General features: G+C 38.3%; 1 protein-coding gene across 1 annotated transcript in view; it reads right to left on the bottom strand.

Moving 5' to 3' along the window:
* The window catches only part of basp1 (brain abundant, membrane attached signal protein 1), a 42,935-nt gene extending 39,917 nt beyond the window's left edge, over positions 1-3,018 (bottom strand). The window contains exon 1 of the mRNA XM_010892958.3: positions 2,775-3,018. The gene's annotated coding sequence lies outside the window, so the exon portion shown is untranslated. The remainder of the gene's footprint in view (positions 1-2,774) is intronic.
* Positions 3,019-12,772: the final 9,754 nt, after the last annotated feature.

Here is a 12,772-nt window from a genome sequence, read left to right as displayed (position 1 = left end):
CCATGACATTTGAAGTTTTAAAGTGTGTGCTTTTAATTCCCAAAAAGTTGAAAAGGAAGGTTTTGAGTGAGGAACAGAAGGGTAAAAAATAAGAGACCACTGCAAATTGAACGGTTATGTTCCTCACTTAAAACCTTCCTTTTCAACTTTTTTGGAAAGGAAAAAAAAGGTGCAGTGGTCTCTTCATTTTTTCCGGAGCTGTATCTGCACACACATTACATAGTATTATGTTTTCAGGGCCATTTTGTAACAGATATTTCCAGTAGGTGACAACATTGCCATTTTTCTACAATACATTATTATTGTGGCAAAGTTGTTCTGTGCTAAACATTTTCTTTTGTCAGCATTATCAATATATTTCGAAGACAGTGTAGTTTAATTTAGGCAAAAGATATATCTCCCTGAATATGTTCTAAAAATGAGAATCAGAGTTCTGATGGGTGTGGTTAGAGGGTGAGGGGCAATGTTATCTATCTGGATATTGGTTATTTGATTATTAAATGCATAGAATAAAGGGATCCCCATGTCAACGATTCATGTTGACTATTAATTATATTCAGATAATTGAGTCAAATATCAACAACATAAATGTATAGGTGAACACTAACAAACAAAAAAAAGATTATGTTGGACAAACTAGAAAATGTGTATATATATATATATAGTTTATACTCTTTTTAGTTGGAATATTGTGCATAAGAAAATATCAGATATTGTGTCTCTAAAGACTGAAATAGTGTTGAAAGTATATGAAGTCATAAAACCCATAATGCCTTGCAGCAAAACTGGACAACTTATTGGGTTCTTACTCCAATCATTTCTTCCACAGGGGATTTTTAGATCCACTTCATATAAGATGGGTTTCGTTTAGGCTTACATCTTTCAGTTTTGAAAACGGTTTCAAGCTGACCTTTACAAAAAATTTCTTAGCTTATATTTAGTATTGATAGAGTTAATTGAGGAAAATGTTGACCAGTGTCATCTGGTCCTGACACGATTGACACACCAGAATAAGACTAAAACGCCAAGCGAGGGTACGTTGAAACAAATAGCTTATTTCAAGCAACTCTAAAATTCCTTAGCCTTTGAGATAGCGATACACATAATCCACATTCATTGGCAGTTCAACAAAGAAGACATTTATTTTAAATAATACACATATTTTCCCCCCTTAGAGTTGAGAGTTGGATACCCTAAAGAAGGCATGTGCCAAACCAAGGTATTACAACATGTAATACCTAACATCAACACCATAACTGATATTCCCTTTGCAAAGGTTTCACAAATGATGCCACAAGAAACAGCGAAGACACATCTATCAGATGAGTCATTCAGCCGTCATTCCGTAGCAACAGTCCAGACATTATCAAGATATGGGAAACGCTGACAGGCTGATTGTAGCCAGTGTCCACGTAGTAACGATCACGCTCTTGCGATGCATTGATTTACTCATGCAAAGTATTGATATCGCAGGTTTGGAAATACATGCGCATCCATTTAAAAATCAGTAATTTTAATGTTTTATCCTGCTTCTAAACAGGTACAAGGTACAGGTGATAAAATATGTATAACAAGCATGCATACATAAAAGAAACCTGCACCCTTGTGTCTTTTCATTGTCTTGATATGTTCAGGATTATAATTTTTTGGTTACTACGTCGACACGCAACGGTTCATTCCCACACTCATCATAATGGGGGGTGGGGGGGGGGGTATTTAGACTACATCCCGATTACCATAATGCTGTAGGCCTATATATATATTTTGCCCAACGATTACGCACTATCATTTTAGAGTGTTGTCTTTTAGGCTCACGGTGAGACTACGGTTTGCCGCTTTTTGAAAACTACTGGACATCCAACAGGGTATCGAAATGATAAGACGCTAGAATATCTCGCATCCAGCCCACACCCTAAATATAATGCGCATGCGTCCCCAGCCAAACAAAGGACTTCGCATCACCAATCGAAGTTTCAATGAAACCCAGTAGAATACGAGATATAGTACCAAAATCGACACTTATATGATCAAACTTCTTTACTTAGTATTGCACAAAATCAGATCTGATTTTTATTAGAGAATTTGTGTAGGTGTATGTGTGTGCGTGTGTGTGTGCGTGCGTGCGTGTGTTAGAGAGAGAAACGGAGAGAGTGGGAAAGGATAAGGAAGAGACAGTGTGTGTTACATGTAGCGCAAGGAAATATGTCACACCTCCATACACAAAGAGGTGGGGCGAAGAATCTTATTCCTGGAATAACTATAATTTACATTAGGAGAGTTGTCCCACAATCTCCAGAAAATGTTTAGGAGCTAGCCCTATTTGGTGTGCCCAACTGTAATCCTTGTGCATCACTAACACTGTTTGAAACAAGGCATTTATTTTCACAAAGAGCTCATAGACTATAGCTTAATAATACAACCTATCATAGGACACGAACATATTATTGACTAGAAGGAACACTGTGCATGAAATAGAACACACCCCTTTATCATGTAATTTTTGTCGGTTAAAATTGCATGCAAGGGAACATTTACTAAATAAAAAATGTACATTGCATACCAGTTCATGACAAATCATTTTGCGCGAAGTGCTGCTTTTTGTAAAATAGCCTACACCCCATTATCCAACGTGCGCTCTTGCTATCCAAATGGATAAGTGAGAAAAGCCCAAACCCAGAAAATCTAACTGCTTGAAAAAGAGCAGTTTAACAATTGTAAATTATTTGTAGTATATTATATATATATATATGTATATTCAATGGAGTTATTCTTACCGTTAGCGGTCAAGTTACAAAGCTTTCCTTGCTGTAAGTGGCTGGTGTATTTTTTGTAGCTTTGCCTGTGCGCGTGGTAGCCTAGCTTGTGCCTATTACGGTAGTGTTCTGCGTGGCTCGCTCTGCATTTCTCTGGCGCCGCGCGCACGTACACACACTGACGCGCGTATGCACACACGCGCACACAAACACCCGTACACACATACGCACAGACACGGTTCACTCCATTCTGGCGCTCAACTGGGCGCGCAATGCTGATGAGACGCGGTGGGCGCTTGATAGGCTACTGAGATCTGAAGGGTAGCTTCACATCACGTAGGCCTACGATCATCATATTTTATTCATCGCGAGTTTCATCTCTCAAATAGGCAATGCAAAATGTCCACATTTGCACGTTATTATTCGAGGAGTCAGCTGTATTTTAGGCTGTTTGAAGAGTAGTAGGTATAATCTCTTCTGTTTCTGACTAATTTGCAGCAATCCTTGAATATGCGTTTCATAGATATGTTCTCTTTGGTCACCTACCAGTGGTTATAAATGGCTCTATGGGTAACGGATGCTGCTTGATGTTGACTACAGTATACAACCTCAATTCAGCAAATACAAATTCAACTACAGATTTTTAGAAGTCTGCAAGCACAATACATAATTTTTATGTTAAAACCTTAATTGGAGTAGATCACTAACCCATCTGCTAAAAAATGCTGCCAGTGGGGAAAAAGTTGTTTCACACACCCATATTTGTTTCTCAGTATGTATTATGTTACCTTTGTGTTCTAAATCAAATTTAGCATTGTGTGTTTCTATTAAAAGCTTTAGTAAAGTTAAAAAAAAAATTTGCATACCTGATATATCAAAGCCTTCAAGATTCAATCCACCTGGTTTGAATCCAGAATGATAAAAGCTGTGGTATTTGACGTCCCAAAATAAAGTGTAACCAAAACATTCTAGGATTTCTAAAACAAAATCTATTGAATGATTTAGCAGATGAACAACAAATATATTTTTTATATCCTTTGTTTCCCATCTTCACCAAAAGTGCCATTAACTGGCGAGGGCACTTATGTATTAAAATCTTGTTTTCAATTTTAAATTGGATTTAACTATGGCCACAAACTGACTATTTAATAAAACTCAAAACCTCTTTGAAAGCTATTCTTGTGTGGCTAGACCATGTGTGCAATTTTCCTTTTAGGAACAAAAATTGTATCACATGCATTTTAGGGTTAGGCATGTTTTCCTATTTTTTTTATCTCCTTTAATATTAGTTTGCAGTATCATTATGGGTATACTGGTCGCTAGCAGAAACTGGGGAGCCTTTCAGTATCAAAAATAAATTTCAAAGGATCTATGCCAGGACAAAATAATAGAGAAATAAAAAGAAGAAACGCTGTTTTTCAAATACTTAACCCTGGGGTATAGCTTTATTTTTCAGAAAGAAAATGACACCCAATTTTATGCTAAATACATACCAGTATGACTTTCTAAGATGTTTGCACTTCTTTTGAAGAAAATAACTATTGGCTTTCCGAGTTGTGTAAAGTTTTCCGAATAATATTTAGAAGGATACACAAATATAATGGCTGCTAAAAGTGGTTCCACCAATTACTAACTGAAGTAAGAAAACATGAACTCGTTATTTTATTAATTTAATAGTCTATAACATTCTACATATAATCCCTTAAAAAAATTAAAAAAGCAGTATCAAACATGAATATTGTAATCCTCCACAGTATTTAGTGTAGATGCGTGCATTCCTCTGTATATATCCTGTCTGTATATTTTATCTTTTGCATTCAGGATGTTCTCACTGGGTCAAGTTAAGGTATAAGTAGGTCTAAATATAATTCTGATTATTCTAATTTAAAGATGTAGGCAACATGTTCTACAGGAACATTCATAATTTACCAACAGCTCTATTCAACCCCATTTCTGAAGTAGTTTATTGCACTCACCTGATGTTGGTGTCCCAGACCAAAAATTGTCACAGATAACTAGCAGAAAATGAAGGTGAAAATATTAATTGAGTTAAATAACCCTGATTTACAGTATACAATGGCTGTGTTATTGTTAGTATTTGGATTGGCCACTAGATGGTGGCTTAGACCAAGCTCTGAAACAAAGTGAAATATTCTTTTTTGTTTAATTTTTGTGTCATTTACTTTGGAACGACTGTTATGCAGTACATTGTATATGCGTATCAGAACAAGAATGGTCAATACATTTTCATAATATATGCTCATTTTCTTGTTTTTGAGCCCAAACAATGTTCACCTATAAACTCAAGACTAACCATAATATTTTTTACAGAAAATCACCACATTGTTTTCATAAGAGAATAATTTTCAGACGTCTTCTCTGTTTCCAGAATTTTGGTGGAAATGGCTTTATCAGTAGGTCTTAAGCAGGGGTGACAGTAGATAATGACTTTGGTAGCTATAGCAGTGTGTTTTGGGGTCATTGTCCAGCAGCATGAGGAACTCCCATCAATGAGTCTAGAAATATTTGGTTGTATTTGAGCAGGCAAGATATTTCTGTACACTTCAGAATTCATCCTGTGGTCTCTGTCAGCCGTTACATCATCAATAAAGACAAGTGAGCCAATTCCAGTGGCAGCCATACATGGCTAACACACAACTCTCAGCTGAGGCAGTATGCCGGTAATTTTTTCTCAACACTCCCCTCTTGTCATATCTCTGGTACATGTTAATCTTTGGGCATCCAACAAACCTTTCTCAAGCACTCTGCAGGCTATTTCAGGTACATTGTAGGCTATCCTGTAGTCATAGCCGCGGGAAGTAGGTGTGTTGTAGCCCCCCAGCCGTTGCCTCAGCCATGTTCCCGCAGCCATGCCTGTAGTGGAGGCTAACTAGCGTTTTAGCACCTTGATTTCAACCTGTAATTTGTCTGTTGTGGATGGTAGCAGCTGATACATACAGGCTTACCTCCCGGTGGTCCTGCTTTGTCTGGCTGTTTATTTTTTATTTCCTTAATTATGGTGAGCGTTATATACAGTCATCCACTGTCAATGTTTTTCCAATGTCTACCAGGTTATTTGACATTGCTGAGCTCACCAAGTTCTTTCTCTCTTCCAAATATACCAAGCAATTCATTTTGGCCTAATGTTTTGGCAATGCCTCTGATTGTTCTTCCTGATTTATCTGCCAGTATGACAATGACAATAGACATCAAATGCATATTCAAAGTTTTGAATCAAGAATACATTTTGAAAGCTCTCTCTGCAAATAGGACGAAACAGCTTGGATGGCAACTGTCCAAATATTTTTGGCTCCCTAAAATAGGGGGACTTGTACAAAACACTATCATGTCTAAATGGTTAATCAGATGACAATTCCCTACATTACAGCCAGGCACCACAGTTAAAAATAGTGATTTTGCATCCATCTGTTAATTTTCCGATTTTGTGGTATTTTGCAACTATAACTTCCAAACTTTCATAAAATGCACAGATAATTTGATAATAATTTATATAAATACTTGATTCATATCATTTTATCCCAACTTCCTCAACTACAACTAGCATAAATGTTGTTATTATTAGTATGTTTCATGTAGACATTCAAACATTATTTTTAAGACTTTCCATACTGAATCATGCATCATTCAAAAGCGTGTTTTCCGGAGCATATCGTTAGCTAGGCCACATCTATATCCTCTGTAGACGTGGTGTTTTGTGCTGAAAGATGAGTCATTCTTATTTCTGGAAAGTACATTCTAATATCAGCCATTTTCTCAAAATGACATGTGTTCAATGTGCCAGTCAATTTTTCTCTGTCTTGAAAAATAGGTGCATTCACAACATTCCACACACAGGTTTCTTCTTAATGTGTTGAAAAATGTATTCTCATAATATACAAATTAGTGGATATTTAACTACGTTCAGCCTCATTTGAATATTTGTATGCTTAATTAAATTAAACTTGTAATCCAAAAATATGTTGTATTTTTGAATACTTTCAACGGGTAAAGATTCTGTCTGATATGAGTATTGGGGGGGGGGGGGGGGGCTACTAGAAGGTGGTGCCTGGCCATAAAGCTTGGCACTTTAACAGCAAAGCCTTTATGTCATTTCACATTCACAGTGCAAGAGTGCAGTGCCAAGACAACAAAGCATGTGTCACTGTCCCACAGTTCCTGTAGCACACAGAGCCACACTGAAGACATTTGATGAGGACGAATGCACATGAATAACGTAATGGATTATACATTATTTACATAGGAATATACTATACAGTCTTATTTATGTATGTATATATGTGTGTATGTATTTATGTGTGTAGGTATTTCTTCACTGAACAATCGTTTTTTCTTGATCTCATTTTGGCTTCAAGTGAAAAACAAACCAGCAGAAATAAACAACAAACATAAAATAATATTTTCAAGTGCCGATATGTAAATATTATATTAGTTTGAGCAAAGGTATCTTATGGTTGCCTCAAAATAAGTATTTGAAAACAGCTTAAAATATATTACAGTATACTGAAAATAACTATTGAAATTAGAAGTATTTACATATGTAGGCATTTAAACGAATTACACGTATTGTATTCAGTGTACAATACATACATTATAATTGTAAAAGTCAATTGTTAGGTGCTATGGAGAAGTTCAATGCGACTAGTTCAAAACAGAGACGCGTTAAACTTCAATTTTACAGCTACCTTAGAACTCAGTGTCCCCTGCCAGAATGAAGAGCAGAAACACATGCCAGAATACCAAGCATTCCAGGGCCTTTTCAACAGGAAGTAGCTTAGTATTAGAGAGGTCAAACACCCCTGGAGCACACTGGTGCTGACCTGGTGCAACCAGAGACGCCGTTTCTTAAATTTCACTGGACTTCTCTGCAAAACAAGTTATTCTACCTTGACTTTCTTCAAGTTGACTGGAAAAGGTTTGACAATTCTTAACAAATAGCTTAATCTGAGCTGAGGGATGAAGTACAAGACTTCCATTCAGGAGAATCGACAACGATTTTCACTACAATTTTCACTACAACTAATTTTAGACACATGAAAGTCACAATTTAACACAAACACATGGATAATCATGACAACAATCAGCAAAGTGAAATTCACCATTCCTTTCCTACGTGTTTGAGTGTCTACATTGAGATCCATCGCTGTTCAACTGCCTACCGTGGTCAAAACCAAAGAAAGTTGTATTGTTTTGCCAGAAACAACTAAGCGTCTTTTTATTGACACTCCCCAAACCATAAATGATATATTGTATATACATTCAGAAGTAATAATAGATGGTCAAAGATAGGGAATCATATTTCTTGTGTTGTTTCGATTTGCTCTCTGCTCTTCTAGCTACTGTGTAACAAAAGACAGGGTAGATACAGTCCTGGCCTCACCAACTCGGTTACCATGAATAATCAGTCTGAAACATCAGAAAATACATAATTGTTCCTACAAGCCATAATGTTGAATACAGTTGTATTATACATTACTTTACCAGTTGTTTGTCCTCTTTGTTCTTTGTGGAGGTAAATTTCCAAAGTAATGTAGGAGTAACAGGACCTTTTGAGATGCCAGTCTGTATGTTCCTCCCTGAGCTTTTATTTCTGGTTTGTATTTTCTAGATCCTGACATGATGCAAAGACAATTAGTCAGACACAACTGATAAAGTCAGTTCCCTCTCAATCAGCGGGAAGTATCTGAGGTTTGTTACCTCTGCCATTGTTTAAAATGGAAATAGAAAAACAGAACCATAAACAGATAATACCACTACAAAGACTGGATATTTTGATTAAGATGAGGTGATTCAGGGAGTCAAAGGCTTTTGTCAGATCAGTTAAAAACAGCTGCAGATTACTGGTTGCTGTTTATAGCAGTTGTAATGCATAATGACATGTTAGAGACAAAATTTGAAGTCTTATAGTAGCATATTCGGAAAGGGCGTAATGCGAAATATGACTTTCATCTCTGTTAACCCCCCTTTTTTAGTCTCTGCTTTTCTTTAAAATTCCTGTCAACTCGCAATGACACCCTATCAAGATAGACAGACATCCACACCCTGACAAGACAGAGTCAGTTACTGGGTTCAACGGCTCTGTAGACAAGGTCTGTCTAAGGTTAATGCGAGGTTGAGTGGGGAAGAAACTGTTATGGATATGTACAGCGGTACGTGTGCTGAACCAGAGGCGCTGCTAGGACCACGATACTTTCAGGTTTTTTTTCTGTGGTCAATTTGAGATCAGGGGCTATTCAAAAATGAAGCCCAGGCCTAACGACGCCACGGTGTTGAACAGTTGTTCCTGGATGGTGTAAGGGGGAGAAGATCTGTTTCTGAACATAAATCATGACTTCAAATTCCAAATAGAGGGACGTTCAGAGAGAATTACGATTCTAAGGAGTTTTTTTTTAAATGTAAAAAAACTCTACTAACAATATACAGCTCCGGAATATATTAAGAGACCACTGCACCTTTTTCTTACCTTTCCAAAAAAGTTGAAAACAAAAGAAAAAGGTGCAGTGGTTTCTTCATTTTTTTTCCGGAGCTGTATATGCAATATTTGAGATGTGACAAATTTTAACATGTGACATATTGCAATAATCACTCGCAAAAATAGTTCACATATAGTGAAATTCACCCATATTCACATTTACAAATATCAAGTCATTTTTTCTGACGCTTTGATCCAGAGCAACGTACATTAGGGAGTGCACACGCCATGTGCCATGTCCCAGTGAGAACTGCACTAATACTGACACAACATGGATGAATGTCGAGCCATGGAAAGTCAGTATTTACCCAATTACATGTATTGGCCAGATGGTGATTCTGATTAGTACATAAAATGGACACTTGACAAATACACGTCATATGTGCACATAATTTAGATAAATCAGTCAAGGATATTCATTTTGTAACAACATACGCTGTATTATTCCCATCGAGGAAACAGTGGCGCGCATTTACGTCAAATGAAGTTTGATACATTTGCTTAAGGATATGCTAACCAATGCTTAATCGCAGACGCCGCTTGCATGGTTTCAGGTAAACGGTGTGTTTCTCTCTCTCTTCCCTTCCCTGTCAAGCTGAACAAGAAACGGATCCAACAGGTGGTGTGAAGCCATGCCAATACACAGCGGCTGTTGAAGTCTTGCCAAAAAAATTACAGTTTTCACACAGCTTCTCCTTTACACCGTACATCATTTCAACTATAATTATAAGGTACAACTTGCAGCAGCATACAGACAGGCACACCTTTTATGTTGTGCTGCTGCTGGGTGGCTAGCGTCTCTGACTGCTTGAGGCAAAGTGTAAATGTATTTTAAACCGTTCAAGAATACGTTTAATCTCTAGGGGGTTCCAGACGATGGTCTTGTTTGTAGATTTATATTGCGGGGATTGAAAAAAGGTCGAGAAAAGCCACCAGGTCCGTGCCAAAAGCCCAAAGTTATGGAAATCAAAGCCAACAAATGAAACAGGAAATTATTTTAAGGTTATTATGGATAAATTATGATGTGGTTAAATAATATGGCTCCTGTATATTCATTTGGGGATTCACCCTCTCCCAGCCCTTAAACCTATGGTTATGAGAGGGTTAACAACACATATCTCAACTTGAGGAGGTTGATGTGTCACTGCTTAGAGATACAGCAAGTAGCTGACTGAAAATGACTGAAGCCAAAGGGAGTTGGGGGGGGGGGGGGGGTCCTGGTAACAACTTATTACTTGTTCACCATATTACATAATTGTCTGTCTGTCTCTTTGTCTGTCTTGCCCTCATAAGCATCTCTATACTCATACTCGTGTGTGTGTGTGTTTGTGTGTGTGTAAATGTGTCAGTGTATACAAGCACGCCTGTGTGTTTGTCGGAGGAGAAAAGTCTCTTTTGGGAATACAGGCAACGGAAAAGCACAGCCCTTATCTCTCATCTTTAGGACAAGTCTAAATTGGTGCTACAGGAAATGTTTGTCTTCCTCTTCCTGTTTAGGGAGACTTGAAGTTTAGGTGAGGGGTGACACATCAGAGATTTGAGAAAGGGACTCGTTGGTTATTAGGTGTTCCTGAACTTACTGTATTCATGTATGAATTTTAAATCTCCTGGCTATGAAAAGTCAACTGACATTGATTTACTGAAGTGTCAGACTGTTGAAACTTTCATTGCTACCATGGCTATTATTTAACCTTGCTGGTAATAATATTTGAACATCTTAAATAAAAGTGTGCACTTAATGGCCCCATTTACTCCTAAATCTCCAACAGGCACATCCAGAACCAGGCACATCCAGAACCAGGCACATCCAGAACTGTGCACATCCAGTACCGGGAACATCCAGAACCGGGCACATCCAGTACCGGGTACATCCAGAACAGGGCACATACAGTACCGGGTACATCCAGAACAGGGCACATACAGTACCGGGTACATCCAGAACCGGGCACATCCAGAACCAGGCACATCCAGTACCGGGAACATCCAGAACCGGGCACATCCAGTACCGGGTACATCCAGAACAGGGCACATCCAGATCGGGGCACATCCAGAACAGGGCACATCCAGATCGGGGCACATCCATTACCGGGCTTGTCCCCAATCCCTTTGGGTGAATTCAGACTCTATTCAGACTTACTTTATGGCGGTGCGTAGCCACCGGTGTTTGGGTTAGGGCTCCCCTGCGCTTACGAGTGCATTTCATTCAGCCCTGAAAACACACCCATATGGCGGACATTACAGATCAAGAGGTTTTAATCCAATTTGTTTTTTCTGGTCATTCTTCTAAAGCAATCACTTCAAATCATGTGTACTTCTGAGATTAAATCCATCAAATCAAAGAGATTCAGGAAGGGGGGGTTCTCAATCCTTGTATGTTGTGATATTAAAGGTTAGCTGTAAATTGGGATGTTAAAGGTTAGTGTTACAACAGTCTAAAGATCAGTTGTTTTTCAGTTTGTATGTCATTGTATTTTTACAATGAGGTCTTTGTTTGTTCCAAACCACAGTGTTTTACCACCATATATTTGCATTAGAAAGCACTAAAAACTAGATCATTCACTAATTAGATACATTTTCTCTGCGATAAGAGGATATATCAAAATATGTATAAAATGCCTAAGTGAAAAAGCAATTGCCAAACAGTGTTGCCAGATGTGGGCGGTTTCCTGTACAATTGTTTTTTTTAAATGACTGTGGCAAAAATGGGCTTAGGTTGGTCAACTTACAGATAGGGTTGTACACTCACCTAAATGATTATTAGGAACACCTGTTCAATTTCTCATTAATGCAATTATCTAATCAACCAAACACATGGCAATTGCTTCAATGCATTTAGGGCTGTGGTCCTGGTCAAGACAATCTCCTGAACTCCAAACTGAATGTCAGAAAGGGAAAGAAAGGTGATTTAAGCAATTTTGAGCGTGGCATGGTTGTTGGTGCCAGACGGGCCGGTCTGAGTATTTCACCATCTGCTCAGTAACTGGGATTTTCACACACAACCATTTCTAGGGTTTACCAAGAATGGTGTGAAAAGGGAAAAACATCCAGTATGCGGCAGTCCTGTGGGCAAAAATGCCTTGTTGATGCTAGAGGTCATAGGAGAATGGGCCGACTGATTCAAGATGATAGAAGAGCAACTTTGACTGAAATAACCACTCGTTACAACCGAGGTATGCGGCAAAGCATTTGTGAAGCCACAACACTCACAACCTTGAGGCGGATGGGCTACAACAGCAGAAGACCCCACTGGGTACCACTCATCTCCACTACAAATAGGAAAAAGAGGCTACAATTTGCACGAGCTCACCAAAATTGGACAGTTGAAGACTGGAAGAATGTTGCCTGGTCTGATGAGTCTCGATTTCTGTTGAGACATTCAGATGGTAGAGTCAGAATTTGGCGTAAACAAAATGAGAACATGGATCCATCATGCCTTGTTACCACTGTGCAGGCTGGTGGTGGTGGTGTAATGGTGTGGGGGATGTTTTCTTGGCACACTTTAGGCCCCTTAGTGCCAATTGGGCATTGT

This window comes from Esox lucius, chromosome 3 (assembly GCF_011004845.1).
Source record: "Esox lucius isolate fEsoLuc1 chromosome 3, fEsoLuc1.pri, whole genome shotgun sequence".
Classification (NCBI taxonomy): domain Eukaryota; kingdom Metazoa; phylum Chordata; class Actinopteri; order Esociformes; family Esocidae; genus Esox; species Esox lucius.
Note: the sequence above shows the minus strand (reverse complement) of the source record. Positions and strands in the feature narration are given on the sequence as shown.